The 20226-nt window shown below is 56.2% G+C and overlaps 1 long non-coding RNA gene across 1 annotated transcript in view; it reads left to right on the forward strand.

Annotated features, from left to right (window-relative positions):
* The window catches only part of LOC110480514 (uncharacterized), a 48730-nt gene extending 28940 nt beyond the window's left edge, over positions 1 to 19790 (forward strand). Inside the window, exons 3-4 of the long non-coding RNA XR_013340957.2 lie at positions 12795 to 12918; positions 19003 to 19790. This is a non-coding gene — a long non-coding RNA (uncharacterized LOC110480514). The remainder of the gene's footprint in view (positions 1 to 12794; positions 12919 to 19002) is intronic.
* The last annotated feature ends 436 nt before the right edge of the window (positions 19791 to 20226 follow it).

The raw sequence follows: 20226 nt of genomic DNA on the forward strand, positions 1-20226 counted from the left end.
CTGTGAGCACTCAGGGGGGATTAGCAGTGTTTTACAGGCTCCCTGTCCCAAATCCCTGCTCTGCTCCCAGCTGTGACCATCCCTGCACTCCCAGCTGCATCCTCGCTGCCTGCTCCTTGTCAGGCTCACGCTGCTGCTCCTGCTTTTCCTAATTTTCCTCCTGGAGAGGACAAGGTTTCCCTCAGGAATTGGGAATCCACTGTACACACATCCACGTGTGCTTCTCCTCTCCTGTTCCATGGAACGTGGCTGGTTTTGACATTCCCAATTTATTCATTTCCCTGAGGGGACTTGCCAGGGACAAAACATTGGGGCTCCGGTGCTGGGGAGGCGTCGCTGCCTTTTCCAGCCGTGCTGGGTGTGGGATGGGGGTGGCAGATGGGATCTGTGGGATGTGGGAGGGCGCTGCAGGTAGGGACACGCAGCCGGGGCGAGGGAGGGTGCAGATGTTCCTGGAATTCCCAAGCCGGATCCCAACAGGATGTGTCTGTCGGAGGGGAGGGCGCTTGCCAAGAGCCTGACACCAGGACAGGATCGTTCTCTGGGAATCCCGGGGCTGCAATGGCGCTGCTGCAATGGCTGCGGGCTGCGGGGTGAGCCCTGGGCAGCAGCAGATCCCAGCTCAGCATCCCCCAGGCTCATCCCTGTGGGAACTCAGAATGTCCCTCAGACATTTTTGGAGGTTCCAGGACCTGGTTGGAGGCATTTCAGACCCTGGCAGGCAGCTGCAAACAGCTGTGATTTTGGGTTTGAACCATGGAATGAGTTACCAACCTTGCAGGTAGAACAAGAAGTCACAAAAGTTTAGATATTACAGTAGAAGTAGTCACAAAGTAGAGGGGAATTTTTTTTAGTATTGTACAAGGGGGTTTTAACACCTGTACAGGGGTTTTTTTACTTTGTACATGGGGGTCAGAGGTTTTAAGATGGAGGAATGTAGGCCAGTCCTGTTCCTCCTCTTTCTCCTTCCTCACCTCCATGTTCTTGGTGATGTTGGCACTCACAGATTGGTTTAGAGTAGAAAATCACCATTTAATATAGGCAATAGGTATTGGGAAAAACTGTAACCATGTAACACATAATGTACCATATAAAAGATAGAAAATCACCATTTAATATAGGCAATAGGCATTGGGGAAAACTGCAAACATATAACACGTAATGTACATATAAAAGATAGAAAATCACCATTTAATATAGGTAATGGGCATTGGGGAAAACTGTAACCATGTCACACGTAATGTACCATATAAAAGACAGCAGCAGCCCTGGGTGGGAGAGAAGAAGCAGTCGGGGTCAGAGAGGATGTCAGGGTGTGTGTGTGCCTCTGCCTGAGCTCTGAGCAAACCACAGCAGCCCCAGGAGAAAATCTTTTAGATAACTTGCAATAAACTGCCTTGAGACCAACAACAGAGACTGCTGAGCCTTTCTTTGGAAGCTCGGGCTGGAGGAGAGACTTTTCCACCACATGGAACCCCTGAACCAGGCCGGGGTTCCGACAATCCCCAGCCCCCCATCCCTCCAAACCTCCATTCCCTTACCCCTGCACAGCTTCTCCTGTGGTTTCCAGGCTGTTTTCCCAGGAAAATCAGCTGTGCTCATGCAAACAAGTCAGCCTTGTCCCAGAATCCTTCTCCTCTTATCATTCCCGTGGTTCCTAAATCCTTGTGGCTGCCCTGCAGTGAGGGAATCTCGTGTCCATGCCTATGCCCCTTTCCAAGGGTTTTTTCTTGGATTATCCACACTGCTGAGGCATAGGATGGATTTCATCCCTGCAGGTGAAGCTCTGGCTCATCCCTGCTTGTGTGGGACCAGAACCAAATTCCTTGGAAAGCAAAGTTCAGGAACTGGGAATGCCATGGATGGGAGGATTTGTTCTGCCTCACCCCAGGGTGAGGGTGTTGATCCCGTGCTCCCAGTCCTTGCTGGGTCACTGTGGGCACAGGGAATTGTCCCTGCTGGGTCAGTGTGGGCACAGGGAATTTTTCCTTCATGGATCACTGTGGGCACAGGGAATTGTCCTTCATGGATCACTGTGGGCACAGGGAATTGTCCCTGCTGGATCACTGTGGGCACAGGGAATTGTCCTTCATGGATCAGCGTGGGCACAGGGAATTGTCCTTCATGGATCAGTGTGGGCACAGGGAATTGTCCTTCATGGATCACTGTGGGCACAGGGAATTGTCCCTGCTCTGCTGAGACTTTTCCTGAGCTCCTCAGGGAGCTCACGCGAGGTCCCTGCCAGAATCCAACACCTGCCCAGCTCCCTGTCAGGAAATGTTAAAATCCAGCGAGTTCCCCGAGGTGGGGAGGGAAAGGGCCTGGATCTGTCCGTCCATCCCTGCTCTGTCCCTGGAGCAGGGCTGACGTCGCTCAGCCTGGGGGACAGGGGACAGTGCCACCTCCGGGTGATCTCTGCCTTGTGACACGGACTTCCTACACTTCCCGTGCCTGAGGGGTGGCAGATCCTGCTGGAATCAGCAGCTGGGGCACAGGAGGGGCTCCAGCAGGGCTGGCCGGTGGCTTTGCCGTGGTGAGGCCCCTGGACACAGGGATGGCTCTTCTGCACGGTCCCGGTGCTCCTGCTGCCTCCCAGCTCCAGAGCCCAGAGCTGGGGGATTCCCAGGCAGGAATAGGCTCTCCCTGCTCTTCCCAGCAAACAGGACCTGGGGCTGTCACCTGCCAGCCCCACGGGTGTGAGCAGGCAGGGAGAGCCGCCGTGGGATGGCACCCTGGGCTCCGTCTGCCGATTTCCTGGGATTCCCAGGGAGCCGTGGGATGCCAGGAGCTCAGCCAGGCTCTTCCCAGCAGCTGCAGCATCTGTCAGACCCCCCGTGCTCCATTCCTGAGGCTTTTGGCCAGAAGGGGCTCCTGGGTGTTGCAGAGCAGATGTTCCAACACCACAAACCGTCCCCTCTGTCCTCTCACACTTCCTGCCCGCATCGGGGGCTCCCGAGGCTCCAGATGGAAAAAGCAGCTTGGGGCTGTTGTTATCCTGGAATCCAAAATTCCCTGGCTCCCAGAGCGGGGCTTGTTCCGTGGCTGATCCCACGGGGGATCTGGAACAACCATCCTGATCCAACTCCTGCTCCTGGTTTGTGCCAGGGGCAATATTCCTGGCTGGAACAAAAATACAGGGGAGAACTGGCTGGACAGAGAGTGCTGAGGGAGCAGCAGGAGCAGGGAATCACTGCAGCAGCTGGTTGATTAATTAATTAATTGGTGAATTATTGTTGCTGTCGTGCAGGGCATGAGGTGAAGCCTCAGGAGAGCTCTGCCTGTTGGGAACTGGGGAAGAACAGATCCAACATTCCAGCCTGGGTGAGAGTGAGGGGTGAGCGATGGCCTCCACAGCATTTCTGGATTTAGGGAAATCCTCTGGATTTGGTAATTTCCCCGTGCCTCAGTTTCCCCATTAGTGTAACGTGGACAATGATGTAAAGCAGAAAATGGAGGTGGAGTTTCATCCTTGAAAATCTGGGAATTCAGTGGCAGTGGAGGAAGATTGAGCATTTGGGAAGGCATCAAACCCGTGGGTGAGAGGGAAGAGTCTCTGAGGACTTCTCCAGCACTAATGAATGGGGACAGTGAAAACCTGAGGGGTTTTGCCCTCCCCGGGCTGTTCCCAGCAGCTCCCAGGTGCTCGCCCTCATCCTGGCTGGTGGGATCCCTGGCTGGGCTGATCCCAGGACATCCCAGCACACCAGTGGCAGCTCCTTGTCCCCGCTGTGGCTGCAGGGGACACAATTCCTTCATTTCCCCCAGTCCACGGGAGGTTTTGGCTCCGTCAGCAGGGGACCCCTCTGTCCCCAAGGCACCCCTGGTGGGGTGACAGAGCAGTTTGGGCTGTCCCCACTTAATGGTCAGTGAAGGGACAGTGTCCCCTTTGTCCCTCTCCTGGCTGGTGTGAGCAGGGAATGGCCCCATGGAGGAGAAATCCTCTTCCCGCCGGGAAGGCGCTGAACCCGAGCCTGGGATGGAGCACAGGAGCTGTGGCTTTCCCTCCTCGCCCTCCTGCCTGCCCAGCCCCTCCTGGCCGGGGTTTTGGGCACACTGAGCTCACTTTGAGCAGTGCCCGGGCGGGTTTGATGGGCAGAACTGGAGCCTCGCTGTCCCTGGGCCCTTTGAAGGGTTTGTGGCTGCCCACAAGGACCTGGCCGTGGCTCCCTGGGATCCTCTGGCTGCTTGCCTTGGGACCACCAGCGAGCTCAGGGCTGGGGCTGTGGCCACCTTTTGATATCAAAAGATATCTCAAAGGCAAATATTGAGAAATATTTGGGTGGAAGGAGCCGGGCTGGGATTTTGGAGCACTGAGAGCCCCGGGCTGCAGCCAGGGAGAAATGCTTGATGTATTCTCGTGGGTGGCACATGAAAGGTGGGGCCAGGTCATTAATTTGGGGGGCTGGAGCCCTTGGTTGGCTCTGGGAGACCACCAGAGCTCTGTGGGGTGTTTGGACAGAGCAGCTCGGATTCATCCTCCTCCTCTTCCTCCCTTCATCCTTAAATACTGCTCCACAGAGTGCAGGGAAAAAATAAATCCACTTCAAACAGCCCCATTTGGTGGTGCCTGCAGCACTATTTATACTTTTATTGCTCCCCTGGGTTTTATGGAGGAGCCTTTTTCATGGAAACTTCGGTGTGGGGTGGGATTAATGCAGCCACCATCCTCAGAGAGCAATTCTAGAGCTGGGGGCTGGGCAGATCCCAGGTGATCCCAGATCCAGGTGATCCAAGCTCCATTCAGAGCTAATTCGGTTCTCAGGCTGTGCTGGAGGTTCTGCGTTTGGTTGGGGGAGTTCTTCCCTCCTGGAAGTCCCACAGTATCCCAGGAAAATGCATTTCTCGGGGTGAAATAAGTGAAATATCCAGACCAGACCCAATTCCTGCCCAGCAGGTTTTTGCCTGTTGTTTTTAAGGATTTTGGGGTTGCTCCAGGGCTAAGCCCAGCTCCCTGCTGGCACCCTCTGCTCTCCCATTCCCTGTGGAAAATGATCCCAATCTCCCAACTTCCAACTGGGAGGTGTTTCATGGGTGGCTCCCCACTGCCAAATAGCCTGGAGATGTTTTCCTTCCTCTTCCAGCAGGAGCATCCAGGTGTTCCCTGGATCTCTCTGAATGCTGGCCTCTGATCTGCTGTGAGATTTAAACCTTTGTCACAGCAGTGACCTTGAAGGATGCACAAACCCCTGGCTGTGCCAGGTGACTTCCAGCAGCTCCCAAGCCTCCTCCTCTGGATTTTTCCGGAGGAATTGCCATAAAACAGTGACTTTTTGGGGCAAACCACCTGGTTCTTCACTGCATCAGCACCCTGAGCCGCACTCAGAGCCATGTTTGGTGTTTTTATGTTCGCCTCTGCCCCTCCCCACATCCATCAGCCCCTGTGGAATCTCCACTGCTCCCATCCCATAAAAACCCACCCAGAGGCTCTCGGGGTGGGAATTTCTTCACTCCCAGCTCCAAACCAGCCCTGCTGCAAAGCTGGGGCCACTTCCCTGGCACGGGGACCCCGGGAGGGGTGGGCAGAGCCCCGAGCTGGCCCTGCTCCTCCGGATCCGTGGGCTGAGTGCACATGGAGCAGGCTCAGCTCCAGGGTGTTTGTCTTGGAGATTAAATCTGGAGAGCCTCCGGTCTCCCAGTCCATGCTGGGAAAAGAGGGGCAGGAGGGAGGGAAAGGAGCCCAGCCCTGCAGGAGAACACACCTTTAACCCTCTGGAAGCTGGAAAAGCAACAGATGGAGGGCAGGGAGAGGGAGAAAGGAGGGGGAAATGGGGCTTGGGAAAGGTTGGCAAGGCTGGAATTGTGGCACCTGCTCAGGAAGCTGGGGCAGGAATCCTCTCCGTGCTCCTTGTGCACAAGGGAGTGTTCCCATTGCTGGGGAGCAGGGATCTCCAGCCAGGATCATTCGTCCTGGCAATGCTGAGCATGGAATCCTGGAATGGCTTGGGTTGGGAAGGTCCCTAAAGCCCACCCAGTGCCACCATGGGCAGGGACACCTGCCACCTTCCCAGGCTGCTCCAGCCCGGCTTGGGCACTTCCAGGATCCAGGACAGCCACAGCTTCTCTGGTGTCGGAATCTGAGGTATTGGTGATCCTGAGATTGTAGAAAGTCTCTGTCTGTCAGCCCCGCTGCCAAAGCAGAAGCCAGAATTGGTCTGTGCTGGTTTCCAGGTTGTTTATTCTGTTTATCTCTCACATGTTCTGCTGCCCTGCCCAGCTCTGTCCTGCAGGGCAGCGTGTGGGGCTCTGCCCTCAGTGGGATGTGACAAACATTAAATACCAGAAACTCCCTGGGCTGCATTTACAATAACGTGCCAATATCTGTCACCTACGTTGGACAGTGTGTCCCCAGCCTGAACCAACAGAAAAATGCCAACACCACAGTGAGACATGGAGGGCATGAAGAAGGAGAAAAAGGACAGGGCACACCCAATTTCCTCCATCTTGTCCCCTTTGGACCCCTCATCTAGAATCCTAAAATTTTACTTTTGCACCCATGTCACACTTAATTATTACTCATATCAAACACTCAGAGCTGGTAATTCATGCTGTAAGATTGAAAACTCTTTTCCATGGACAGAGATCACAGCCAGTGTCTCTGGGGGCTCTGTCCAGGGGGTTCCTGACCCCTGCCAGGGTCCCAGGGCAGCCAGAGGGAAGCCCTGGATTCCCACACTCTGGGAATTCTATTCCAGGGCCTCCCCACCTTCCCAGGGAAGAAGTTTTTCCTCATAACCAATCTAACCCTGCTGTGCTGGTTTGAATCCATCCTCAGCCCTGGTGCAGGGTCAGTGTGTGAGACCCTGATCCTGACCTTCCTCTGGCTCAGGGCTTTCCCTGCAGCTCCTTTAGAGCCCATTCCGAGGGCTGGATCCCCCTCTGCATCCCAGCCCAGGCTCTCCTGCCTGCCCAGCGCTGTTTGTGCCTCCCCAGAGGTGTGAGGGACACGGGGACATGGCCACCTGCCTGTCCTGGACCCCCAGGTGGCTCAGCCTCCTCCTCCTCCCCATCCTGGGGCTGGGCTTTGCCTTTAAATCCCCGAGGGCTGGATCCCCCTCTGCATCCCAGCCCAGGCTCTCCTGCCTGCCCAGCGCTGTTTGTGCCTCCCCAGAGGTGTGAGGGACACGGGGACATGGCCACCTGCCTGTCCTGGACCCCCAGGTGGCTCAGCCTCCTCCTCCTCCCCATCCTGGGGCTGGGCTTTGCCTTTAAATCCCCTTTAGCAGCCGAGCCTGGGGCAGGCAGGAGGGAGGGAGGGAGGGAGGGAGAGCATCTCCCGTGCTCCAGTGTTCCCAAACACTTCACCCCGTGCACGGAGTGTTCCCGCAGCGCCCAGGGCTGGCTTTGCTGGGATGTTTATCCAGAGGGATGGTGCCTGCGAGCCTCTGGCACTTCCAGGCCAGGTAGGCTGTGTTTATCCTGGGCTGGGAGCTGGGGCTCAGCCAGGGCTCGGCTCCTCTGAGATAGAGAGGATTTCAAAAAGCCCTGATTGTGAGGGGCCAAACGCACGGCTCCCAGCAGCTGGACCAGGCTGGACTGGTGGAACTGGGCCAGAGGGAGCTGGGGGAGCACCCCCTCCTCTGCCAGGGCGGGTGGGGCATCCCCGCCTTCAGTGGGATGGTTTAACTGGAATGCTTCGGGCTGGAATGGCTCCAGCTGCTCCATGCCCAGTTTTCCTCCATTTTTGTTGCGTTTAACTTCAGTAGGGTCGGGATCTCTCTCCCAGATGATCCCAGTTTGGGACTGGGGACGATCTGTAGGAGCCCACAAAGCTGGGAAACCACAGGGGCTGTTCCCCACACAGGCTTCCAGAGAGTCCTTCCCTGGGCATCCCAGTGCTGGGACTGGCACAGCTGGGCTGCACTGGGTGAACTGGGACTGGGTGAACTGGGTTGGACTGGGTCAGCTGGGCTGAACTGGGTGAACTGGGCTGCACTGGGTGAACTGGGACTGGGTGAACTGGGTTGGACTGGGTCAGCTGGGACTGGGTGAACTGGGCTGGACTGGGTGAATTGGGCTGCACTGGGTGAACAGGGACTGCGTGAAGTGGGCTGGACTGGGTGAAATGGGCTGCACTGGGTGAACTGGGCTGCCCTGGGTGAACTGGGACTGGGTGAACTGGGTTGGACTGGCATAGCTGGGCATCACTTTATGAACTGGGCTGCACTGGGCAAACTGGGATGCACTGGGTGAACAGGGACTGCGTGAACTGGGTTGGACTGGGTGAATTGGGCTGCACTGGGTGAACTGGGCTGCCCTGGGTGAACTGGGTTGGACTGGCATAGCTGGGCTGCACTGGATCAGCTGGGCTGAACTGGGTGAACTGGGCTGGATGAACTGGACTGCACTGGATCAGCTGGGTTGGACTGGATGAACTGGGTTGGACAGGCATCACTTTGTGAACTGGGCTGCACTGGATGACCTGGGCTGCACATGGGTCTCCATCCCAACTTTTCACCCATCCTCTCAGTCCATTCCAAAGGTCTCCAGCTGCTCTGAGCACTCCCCTGGATGTGGAGCCTCCCTCTCCTCCAGCTCCTGCAGGGAAAACCCAGCGTGCTCCGGGCTCGGTGCTGCAGCCTGGGCTGGGCAGAGCCCTCTCCTTTAATCCCAAAGGAACAATTTAATTAAGGGAGATGCAGATCTCATCCGCTGGGAGTTCTCCCTGCAGGCTCTGGGCCCTGGATCCTGCCCAAGGGAGAGGAGGAGGAGGGTGGAGGGAGGAAGGCTGGGCACTGGTGGGCTCTTTCCCCGTGCTCTAGCACTGGCCAGGTCTTCTCCTCACCTGCCCTAAGGAGGGGCTGGGATGGAGCTGTTCAGCCCTTGGGATTGCCCTCCCAAATCCCAAATCCCACTTCCCATTGTACTTTTATGGCTTCAACCACGAGCCAGCCCAGCCAGGAGGAAGGAGGGAGCAGCGAAGTGGGTGTAGCTTGGAAAAAATCAGGTTTTGTGCCTGCAGCCCTTTTGTTATCCCGGTGAAAATATCTCCTGTGGAATCTTGCTTTGCTGTAGAGTGGCTTTTGTTGTGGGAACGCTGGGAGCAGAGGGCTGGAAGGTGTCTGGAAAGGGGACGAGCAGGGCTGGGGATGGAGGGTGCAGCAGGATCCAGCAGGGATGCAGCTGCACCCAGCTTTCCTCCTGCCCAAATGCAAGGGATACTGTTGGAATGAACTCCCTGGACATGGCAGGACCCCCTCAAATCCCTGCCCTGCAGGAAACCCCCAGGCTCGGCCAGGGAGAGCCCAATAAAAGGGAACGGACCAATCAATAAATCAAGGCAGCTGGAAAATGAAACCAGGGGCTTGGGAGAGGAGTTTTGCTTTTTTTCCAGGTTTTTTTTTTCCCCCCCTTCAATTAAAGCAAACAAAGCTGCCAGTGCAGGCGGGTGCTGGGCTCGGGGTGCCGGGGAAATGAGCTCTGTAAATTACAGCTGGGATATGTGGAAGTGTTGAAAAGGGATCAGCAGAGCGCTGGGAGCACCCAGTTCTGCAGGAAGGCGGGATTTGCTCCCAAAATCCATCTCCAGGTGGATCTTAGATGGATGTCAGTGAGGGGAAGGAGACACTTGTGAAGCTTGTGCTGAAGGGATTGGGAATTATCCCAAAGATCTGTCGGGATTGGGTGACAAATCCTTGGCTTCATCCCTGTCCTGAGCAAACCTGTTTGGCCCTGGGGAATTTAGGGGCTCTTTCATGGGACCTAAAGCTCACTGGAATTTTGGGATCAAACCTCAGGGTGCTGTTGGAGGGGTGGGAGCACTGTACTGCTTGGGGACAGGGCTTCGTGTTAGCCTCGGCAGTGCCAGGGTCATGGATGGACGGGAGGAACTCAGGGGTTCCAGCAGGAATCATCCCAGGATTGTGGGGGGAATGGGGATTGTGTGGGGAATTGGGGGTTGTGTGGGGAATTGGGGATTCCTTTTGGAGGTAAATGGGAATTCTGTGTGGGGAAATGGGAATTCTGTGTGGAGAAGTGGGGATTGTGTGGGGAAATGGGGATTGTGTGGGGAAATGGGGAATGTGGGGGAGGAAATGGGGATTCTGTGTGGGGAGATGGGGATTGTGTGGGGAAATGGGGATTCTGTGTGAAGGAAATGGGGATTCTGTGAGGAAATGGGGATTTTGTGGGGAGAAATGGGGATTCTGTGTGGGGAAATGGGGATTGTGTGGGGAAATGGGGATTGTGTGTGAGGAAATGGGGATTGTGTGGGGAAATGGGGATTCCTTGTGGAGAAATGAGGATTGTGTGTGGAGAAATGGGGATTGTGTGTGGGGAAATGGGGATTCAGTAGGGGGAAATGGGGATTGTGTGGGGAAATGGGGATTGTGTGGAGAAATGGGGATTGTGTGTGGGAATGGGGATTCTGTAAGGAAATGGGGATTCAGTGTGTGGGGAAATAGGGATTGTGTGGGGAATGGCTGCCTTTGGGTTCTCCCCTCCTTGCTGTGCCCCAGGGCCCCGGGATGATGGGATCAGTGGGATGATAGGGTGATGGGAGCAGGCCTCAAACCGAACAGCAGAATCCCTGGAATAACCAGGAAAACCTTGGAAATGAGGAAAGCCAAGCAGAATCCCTGGAATAACCAGGAAAACCTTGGAAATGAGGAAAGCCAGTGTGTGCCCCGTGGCTGAACATGCCCTCCGGCTCCTGTGCCCCACAAAACCCCAGGGCTGAGCCCTTTTCCAGGTGCTCTTCCCTCCCTGCCCTTCCCAAGCTTTTCCCCTGGGATGGCACCTCAGGGAGGAACAAGGAGCTTTTCACTCCAGGGCTTTTTTTTCCTGACCTACATTTTTATATTCATGCGTCCAGTTTAGGTTTCATCCCACTGGCGTTTCTCAGCCAGCGACAACTCCCAAAAATTCCTGATAAATTCTGGGATGGGCTCAGCTGGGAGAACATTCCTCTGTGCCCTCCTCTGGGGTCTGTGCATGCTTCCCTTCCCTCTGGGAACATCCCCATGGGATTTTGGAGGTTACCAAAACCTCTCTGCAACCCTTCCCCATCCCAGGGATGGGTTTGGATCCCGAGAATCCCACGTTGGGATCCCAGTGGGTTTTGGGATGATCCATGAGCCAGCCCAAATGTGGCCATGCACGGCTGAGTGTCGCTTCCAGAGGGATCCGTTGAGTGGCTGTGGAATAAAACCTCCTTTTTTCCCCTCAAATTTATGCGAATTATTTTTGGAGACCTTGCTGGAACCCACTTTGGACAAACCTAAGGAAAACAAAGCGCTTTTTCTTGCGCTTTCCCCTTTTCCTTGGGCTCCCTGCCGGGTCAGAGGTTTGGGATCCACGCTATGGGAGCTTTGGGCCAGGATCAGGAGGGAATGGGCAGAGCTTGGGATGGGATCCAGGTGGGATGAAGGCTTTTCCCATTCCTTTCCAGTGAGGCTGGGTTTGGGTTCTGTCAGAATCTGAGCTATTGATGATCCCAAGATTGCAGAAAGTCTCTGTCTGTCAGCCCCCTGCCAAAGCAGAAGCCAGAATTGGTCTGTGCTGGTTTCCAGGTTGTTTATTCTGTTGATCTCTCACATGTTCTGCTGCCCTGCCCAGCTCTGTCCTGCAGGGCAGCGTGTGGGGCTCTGCCCTCAGTGGGATGTGACAAACATTAAATACCAGAAACTCCCTGGGCTGCATTTACAAGAACGTGCCAATATCTGTCACCTACGTTGGACAGTGTGTCCCCAGCCTGAACCAACAGAAAAATGCCAACACCACAGTGAGACATGGAGGGCATGAAGAAGGAGAAAAAGGACAAGGCACACCCAATTTCGTCCATCTTGTCCCCTTTGGACCCCTCATCTAGAATCCTAAAATTTTACTTTTGCACCCGTGCCACACTTAATTATTACTGATATCAAACACTCAGAGCTGGTAATTCACCCTGTGAGATTGAAAACTCTTTTCCATGGGCAGAGATCACAGCCAGTGTCTCTGGGGGCTCTGTCCAGGGGGTTCCTGACCCTGCCAGGGTCCCAGGGCAGCCAGAGGGAAGCCCTGGGTTCCCACAGGGTTCTGTGTTTATTTGATTCTTTCAGCCACGTGTCCTTGGTTGGACACTGCAAGGCCTCGTTGTTTTATCCATGTTTTATCTGGTTTTTATCTGTGTTTTATCCATATCCAGAACATGGATATGTTTTAGCTGTGTTTTACCCATGTTTTATCTGGTTTTTATCTGTTTTATCCATATTTTATCCATGTTTTACCTATTTTTTATCTGTGTTTTATCCATGTCTTAGCTGTGTTTTATCCATGCTTTATCTGTGTTTTATCCATATTTTATCTGGTTTTTATCCATCTTTTATCCATATTTTATCTGTGTTTTGTCCATGTTTTATCCATATTTTGTCTGTGTGTTATCCATGTTTTATCTGGTTTTTATCTGTGTTTTATTGTTATTTTATCTGTGTTTTATTGTTATTTTATCTGTGTTTTATCCATTCTTTATCCATGTTTTGGCAATATTTTAGCAGTGTTTTATCCATGTTTTACCTGTGTCTTATCCATATTTTATCTGTGTTTTATCCATGTTTTAGCTGTGTTTTATCTATTTTTTATCTGGTTTTATCTGTGTTTTATCCATATTTTATGTGTTTTATCCATGCTTTGGGTGTGTTTTATCCATGTTTTATCTATTTTTATCTGGTTTTATCTGTGTTTTATCCATATTCTATGCTTCATCCATATTTTATCTGTGTTTTATCCATGCTTTCCCCATGTTTTATCCCAGTTTTCTGTCCCACTTCAAGGGAAGTCATTTACAAGAAATCCCTTTCTAAATTCCCCACGTTTAGGCCTCACCATCGATTCTGTGCCTCAAGCCCTGCCCTGCTCGATGCTCCTGGAGGGTTTTTGGTGCCACTCTCCAGAAGGGACAAAGAGCCCCAAATCCACTCCCCTCTGAACACCAAATTCCAGGTGAGTCCTGGATTTTCCCACCCTTCCCCAGCCCCTAATCCTGACCCCAGGGCCCTGAGAGGGAATTTTGCCTCCTGATCCGGATGCTGGTGGGAATGAAGCAGAGTTTTGCTGTGCTAATTTCCCTGCTGCTGGGTTCTGTCATTATCTTTTTATAGGGATGGGTGTGTTCCCGGCTTTGCTGCCGTGCCAGGGTGGGAGAGGTGCCCTGGCACACCTGGATTTGCTCCGTGCTTTGGGAATTCTCTGGGCACTGGGATGGAGGTGCCCCGGGGGCTCCCCAAGGGTTGTGTTCTTCGCATCCCCCAGTCCCGAGCCTCTGAAATTCCTCCTTTAAGGAGCAAACCCTGGAGCATCCCGGGGCTCACGGGGAGGGATGGCACTTGGAAAAGGAGAGTCCTGCCCTGGGGAAGCACGGCTGGGTCCTGCCAGGGCAGGTTTGGCTGCTTTTGGGCGAGTCCCACCAGCATCTCCAACAATTCCCACTGCGCTGGGAGGGCAGTGCTGGGGCTCACCATGACCTGCTGGGATCCTGGGCAGGGAGATTTCTCCCTTCCCTCAGGGCTATCAGATCCTTGGGGATAAGGAGATGAAGACTGTGGTGGTTGGAAGCTCTGCAAGGAGGCAGGATCCCGTCAGGCTGGGGGGTGTCCCTGCTCCGCTCCAGCTCTGCCTCAGCTCGTTCCACTGGGATTTCATTCCCTCATTTTCCGTGGAAATGAAGAAGGGAGAGAGGGGAGAAGGGGGTGGCACAGGGAATTAATCAGCTTAGGGTCAACACAGGAAAAAACACTGCTTAAATGGGTAATCCCCGGGCTGGAAATCAGCTCAGAGCTGCGAAATCAACGTGCAGCCGGATGGGTTTTCCTCCTTCCCACCTCCAAGGACCGAAGTGGGGACAGGCCAGGAATCCAGTGTGGCTTTTGCACCCTTGTTTGGTGTCACTCCCTGATCCAAAGCTTTCCAGAGAGCTCCTTGCCCCCAGTATATGGATTTGGGACATCCCCAAGCCATGGGGAGCAGAGCCGATCCTTGGGATGGGATCCTGTGGGATGGGATCCTGTGGGATGGGATCCTGTGGGATGCACAGCCAAACCAACCCATTCCTCCCTGGGGACAAACACGGGGGGGTTGCAGCTCTTCCCACCCTGGAGCAGTTTATTGTGCACTGCAGTGGGAGACGGGTATGGGAATGAGGAGGGGACCCCCTGTAATCCATTTATCCTGGAGATCCAGTCCCTGCTCGCCTCTGTGGGTGCAGGAGGTGCCTCAGAGCATCCTGGTGAGGCCTTGGGAAGGCTGAGCTGGAGCAGAGGCTGGCCAGAGCTACAGAATAAAGCAGGGATTTATTCAAAGGATCTCCTCCATGGATCCACCTTGGGCAGCACCAGAGCCCAGCCAGGGCTGCACCCAAATGACCCAAAATGGTCCCAAAATGCACGAGCGCTCCCGGGGCTCTCCCTGGGATCAGTTCTGCTCCATTGGCACCTTGGAGTTCATTGTCCCATTCCAGCTCCAGCCCATCAGTCCCACCCTGCTTGTTTTTCTCTCTCCAGCCCACGCTGTTTGTGCTCCTGGGCTGAGGTTTGGATCATTTGTCCTTGGTGCCCAGCTGGAGCAGGAATTGTTTTGTCTCTGCTCTGTGCAGAGAGCTCAGCATCCCCTCATGTGGAGCCCAGACCCACACACTGAAGCAGCACAGGGTCTGAAAAATAGAAAAACTGAACCTGAGGCATCACCGGCCCTGCAGCAAATGGAGACCTGTTGGTGAGGAGGGGGCAGAGCCCTCCAGCTCCTCTGGGGGATCCAGGGATCTCATGGATCACCAGGAGCTCCTGGTGCTGGCAGGAGCCAAGGGGAGCTGGTCCAGCTCCTTTGGGGGATCAGGGATCTCATGGATCACCAGGAGCTGCCCAGCTCCTGCCTGCCCACAGCGAGGGGCTCCGGAGTTCCATCAGGGAAAGCAGAAATGCTGGGAAATCAGCCGAGCTCCTGCTCAGGGAATGTCACTGAAAGGCTCAGGCCCATCCCTCAGCCTGGCAGGGGTTTGTCCCTGTGGGTTCACTTGGATAAATGACCCAGAGCTGGCAGCAGGTGCCAGAGCCTTCCTGAAACCCGGGGCGGCGTGGGCTGGCCCAGGCTGATGTCACCCCGTGCTTGTCACCCTGCTGCAAAAATGAAGGGGAAGGGGACTTTCTGCATTCCTGGCCCTCCGGAGCCAGGGTGGCCTTTTCCTGCGGGCAAGGAGGGGAAATTGCTCGAAAGAGCAGGAGGCAGAACAGGTTGGAGTGTGTCAGCGAGAAAGTCCTCAGGGGTGTGCCTGGAGCGGGGGTGAGAAGTTCTATTTTTAGGCTTCCACCTGTGCTCAGGTTTGGGGGTTTGGTCAGGGCTGGAATTTGAGGAGGAAGCTGCGGATGGAGCTGGGAGCAGCGGGTTCCCAGAGCTTCCCTCTGGGAATGAGCCAGTGCCAGGGCTCCCCTGGGCCATCCCCTGGGATGGAGAACATCAGAGCCACCCCTGGGCTGTCCTGGGCTCCTTCCCGCAGCTCCTCCCACACCCCGGGCTATTTTGGGGTAAAAGAGGCACCGTTTGGGGGGGGTCTCATCCAGTCTGGCCCCCAGCACTGAGCATCCCCCACCCCGGGGGCTCGGGCCGGGTGTCCGTGAGTCAGAGGCGGCTCTGGGTGACTCAGGGAGCCCGGCTGGGTCGGGGTTACTCATTAACACCTCCGGCAGGGTGGCCTGGGAACCGAGGGAACAAAGCTCTCCTCCCGCCCAGCAGCTGTGACCGCACCTCTGCCGGGCTGGCTGGCGTTTTGTCAGGGCTGGCGGATAATGGCTCGGGACAGGCTCTGGGAACTGGGCTGGGGCTGCCAGGAGAAGGCTCAGGGCAGCTCCCCACCACAGCCACGGCTGCCCTGAGCCTGGCTGATCCTTCTGCTCTACATCCTCCTGCAGTGAGGCAGCTGCTCCAGCCCCGGAGGGCACACAGGAACCCAGAGAGGAGCTGCCCCATCCCTGGAAGTGTCCATGGGAGCTTGGAGCAGCCTGGGACAGTGGGATGTGGCAGGGGGTGACACTGGATGATTTTAAGGCCCCTTCCCCCCCCAGACCATTCCATGACTTCACAATGCAGCACTTCCTGCAGTGCTGGTGATGGAGGAGGCAGCGTGGTGAGGATTTCTTCCCAAGGATCCCAAATCCCCAGCCCAGGTCACCTCCTGGGCGGGCTGGGGACATGAGCTGGCACAGCCTGGGGGGTTCTGCCTGAGGGGGAGTGGGGAGGAAGGAGCTGGAAGGATCCCCTTGTGAGATGGGACATGTGTGACACTCAGGGAGGGATGGACGCAGGGAGAGAGGGAAGGACACATGCCAGGACTTCCCTTTTTGAGGTTTTTGGGCCTGGGTGTGGGTGCAGGTCATGGCACGGTGTGCTGAGGCAGCTCTGCTGGGAGCAGCTCCTGCGACGGGGCTGCGGCTCTCCAGCTGCATTTTTGTAAATCCAGCCCTTTGGATGGAAGAATTGCAGCAGTAAAAGCGGAACTGGGACATGTCTGAGCAGGGCCAGGGGTCTGAGGGAGCAGCAGGGAGGTGGGAGCTGCCAGAATCCTGTCCCTGCCTCTTGGATCCCTTTCCTGTTTGGCTTTGCTGCCCACACAGTTCGTGCTCTCGCCGTCTGGGGATGCTCCCTCCCTCCACAGCCAGAAAATTCCTGTTTTATTCCTGCACTTTGCTCTGCTCCTGGAGAACATGGGTTTGGGGAGGGCAGGAGGCAGATCCCATCCCAAAATGTGCAGGTCCTGTCCTGCTGCAGGCTCAGCACCTCCTCTCTTGGCTCGGGGTGCATCCTTCCCCTGGCCGGGATGCTGCTGAGCCCTCGCTCCATCCCTGCTCTCCCGGGATGTTTGGGGGCTCGTGGAGAGGACAAAAACCCCGAGGCTGGTGGCCAGGAGACGCTGGTGGCTCGCAGAGTGTGGCCTGGCTGTGCTGCTCGTCCTTCCGGGCTGGGGCTCAGGGAAGCAGATGATCCCTCCTGGGGAATGGGGGAGGAAATCAGCGGCACCTGAAATCAGCCTGGCTGCGAGGCTTCAGTGCCGGGGGGAAGGAGTGGGGCTCTGCAGGTCAGCGGGGTCGGGTGGGTCTTCCTTGGAGGAAAACCCCTGGGTCTTCTTTGGGGGAAAACCCCTGGGTCTTCTTTGGGGGAAAAACCCCTGTGTCTTCCTTGGGGGAAAGCAAAGGGCTCTGACCTGTGGGTTAAAGCGGGGCACTGAACCGAATTCACACATTCAGGATGTGCTGATGTCCCCAGGACAGGACAGGACAGGCAGGGGACATCGCTCCCAGTGTGTCCCTGCAGCACTGTGCTGATGTCCCCAGGGCAGGAAAGGACAGGGACATCGCTTCCCGTGTGTCCCGCTGTGCTGATGTCCCTAGGACAGGACAGGACAGGCAGGGGACATCGCTCCCGGTGTGTCCCTGCAGTTCTGATGTCCCCAGGACAGGCAGGGGACATCGCTCCCGGTGTGTCCCTGCTGTGCTGATGTCCCCAGGACAGGACAGGGACATCGCTCCCGGTGTGTCCCTGCTGTGCTGATGTCCCCAGGACAGGAGAGGACAGGGACATCGCTCCCGGTGTGTCCCTGCTGTGCTGATGTCCCCAGGACAGGAGAGGACAGGGACATCGCTCCCGGTGTGTCCCTGCTGTGCTGATGTCCCCAGGACAGGCAGGGGACATCGCTCCCGGTGTGTCCCTGCTGTGCTGATGTCCCCAGGGCAGGCAGGGGACATCGCTCCCGGTGTGTCCCTGCTGTGCTGATGTCCCCAGGACAGGAGAGGACAGGGACATCGCTCCCGGTGTGTCCCTGCTGTGCTGATGTCCCCAGGACAGGAGAGGACAGGGACATCGCTCCCGGTGTGTCCCTGCTGTGCTGATGTCCCCAGGACAGGACAGGGACATCGCTCCCGGTGTGTCTCTGCTGTGCTGATGTCCCCAGGGCAGGAGAGGACAGGGACATCGCTCCCGGTGTGTCCCTGCTGTGCTGATGTCCCCAGGGCAGGAGAGGACAGGGACATCGCTCCCGGTGTGTCCCGTCCCCATCCCCCCGGAGCTCCGGCCGCATCCCGGGCTGCCCGAAGGCTCCTCCGGGGTGGAGGCGGCAGGAAGCGCCTTTGATGTGCGGGTGTTCCCCGCGCTGGAGCTCCGATAACAGATCAGAGCAGCCCCGGGCTGCGCTATCGCCCAGCGCCCTCTGATCGCTCCCGGCCGCGGCGCCTTCAAAGCGGCTCTGCCCGGCTCCCTGCGCACCCACAGCCGCACCCCGGGCTTGGCTGCCGCTCCGTGCCCCCCCGAGGGGCTGCTGCTCTCCTCGGGGTACCTCTGGGGTGTCACCAGCATCCCTGCCTGTCCCACATCCCGGGTCCCCGAGCCTGGCGATTCGGGCTCGGTGCCTTGCACACCCCAGTGATGCTCACCGGGTGCCCCTGGGTGCCACCAGCGATGCTTGAGCTCCCTGCCTGTCCCAGATCCCGCTGGTCTCTGCTGCCCAGAGCCTGGGAATTCGGGCTCGGTGCCTTGCACACCCCGGTGATGCTCACCGGGTGCCTCTGGACCCTCTCTGGGGGCAGCGGGTGCCTCTGGGATGCCACCACCCACCCTGCTCATCCCAGATCCCAGTGTGCAGTGATCCCCAGCCCCTGGGGATTTGGGGTCAGTGCCCTGCAGAGCTCAGGAGGTGCCTCAGGGGTGCCACCAGCAGTGCTTTACCTCCCTGCCCGTCCCAGGTCCCACTGTGCTGTGGTGCCCAGCCCCTGGGAATGCGGGCTCAGTGCCCTGCGGAGCTCCGTGGTGCCCGCGGGGCAGGAGGTGCGGGGCAGGCAGGAGCATTTGCAGCTGCTCTTGGCTCTGCTTCCCAGCAGCGTGTGGGACTGCACAGGAGAGGCTGAGGGAAAGGAGGAGAAGGGTCTGGGGCTGCTCCTCCATCTCCTCCTTCCCACATCTCCCCAAACGCTGGGTTTGTTGCCGAGGGGGGCTCAGCCCCTGCTCCAGCCCCGCTGGCCCTCCATTAACGCTGCTTTTCCTTGGCAGGGTCGTGCCGAAGGCTCGGGGTGAGGGACAGAGGGACAGCCAGGACAGCCAGGAGCAGCTCCCGAGGACAGGATGGACCCTGCAGCTGGAGCTCAGGACCAGCAGGGACCAGCAGGGACCAGCAGCTCCCCTGGGCAGCGGTGGAACATCTGGGCTGGGAGAGGCTCTTCCCTGAGCTCCAAAAGCAAAGCCAGCTCCACATCTGCTCCTCCCCAGCCTGGCTGGGCTGCACATCCCTGCAGGAGCTCAGCTCCTCCCACCTGCAGCTGATGGGACTAATGAGCAATTTTCTGCTGGGCTTTGGGAATTATCCTTTGGATCCTGCCCATGGATGGATGGATGGATGGTGAAGAGCTCTTGGGTCGAGCAGGAGCTCAGTGATGTTCCCTGGCAAGGACCAAACGCTTGCCTGGTTTCCAGTGGATTTTTTTTTGTCTTTATTTCCTTCTGCTCTTTTTTTCTGCTGCTTTTTGGGGCTTTGAGTGTTTCCTGAGGATGCTGGAGCTGCAGTGGATCCCATGGTGGGAGCTGGAGCCTTTGGAAGAGCAGGAGCTGAGTTGGTGCTGGGCTTTCAGACTGGCAGAGGCTCATCCTGTGCTGGGTGGCCTCAGGAGGGTCCTTCTGCCACAGCTGGACCATCCCAGTGGATCCCAGTCCAGGTGGGACCATGGAGCAGGAGCAGGAATGGGGGGAAGCCAAACCCCCCCAGCGAGGGGAATGTCACAGTGAGGGAATGTCACCCTCAGGGACAATTAAATTGCATTTAATAAACCCAGTTGGCTCAGTGAGTGCTGGATGTTGTTTTCCATTTGCCACGTTTCTTTTCCAGGGGGTTTTGGGGATGCTTTGGGTTGTCCAAGAAACCTTGAGAAACTCCTGTCCTGACAAAGCCAGCCCAGGAGTTTAACACCTTTATTTTGCAGGAAAGTTCTCCCCTGTCCTTTCCCTCTTCCCTTTCCAGCCTTTAACCACTACTGCTTTCCCTGCTGCTCCAAAAGCCACTGAAATGCAAATTATTTCCCCTAAAATCCTGTTGTTAATTGCCCCTGGATTCTGTTCCCTCCTACCCTGTAAACACTGGAAGGTGCCCTGTGGAAATGGAACATAAAAGGGATATTTATGTCGTGGAAATATCCGTTTATGATAATTATTTTTTTTAGGATTTTGAACATTATTTAACCAAAAAAAAAAGGGTCCTGTCATATAAAAAGCACAGTGGCCTCA

This window comes from Lonchura striata, chromosome 18 (assembly GCF_050655825.1).
Source record: "Lonchura striata isolate lonStrDom1 chromosome 18, ASM5065582v1, whole genome shotgun sequence".
Taxonomy (NCBI): domain Eukaryota; kingdom Metazoa; phylum Chordata; class Aves; order Passeriformes; family Estrildidae; genus Lonchura; species Lonchura striata.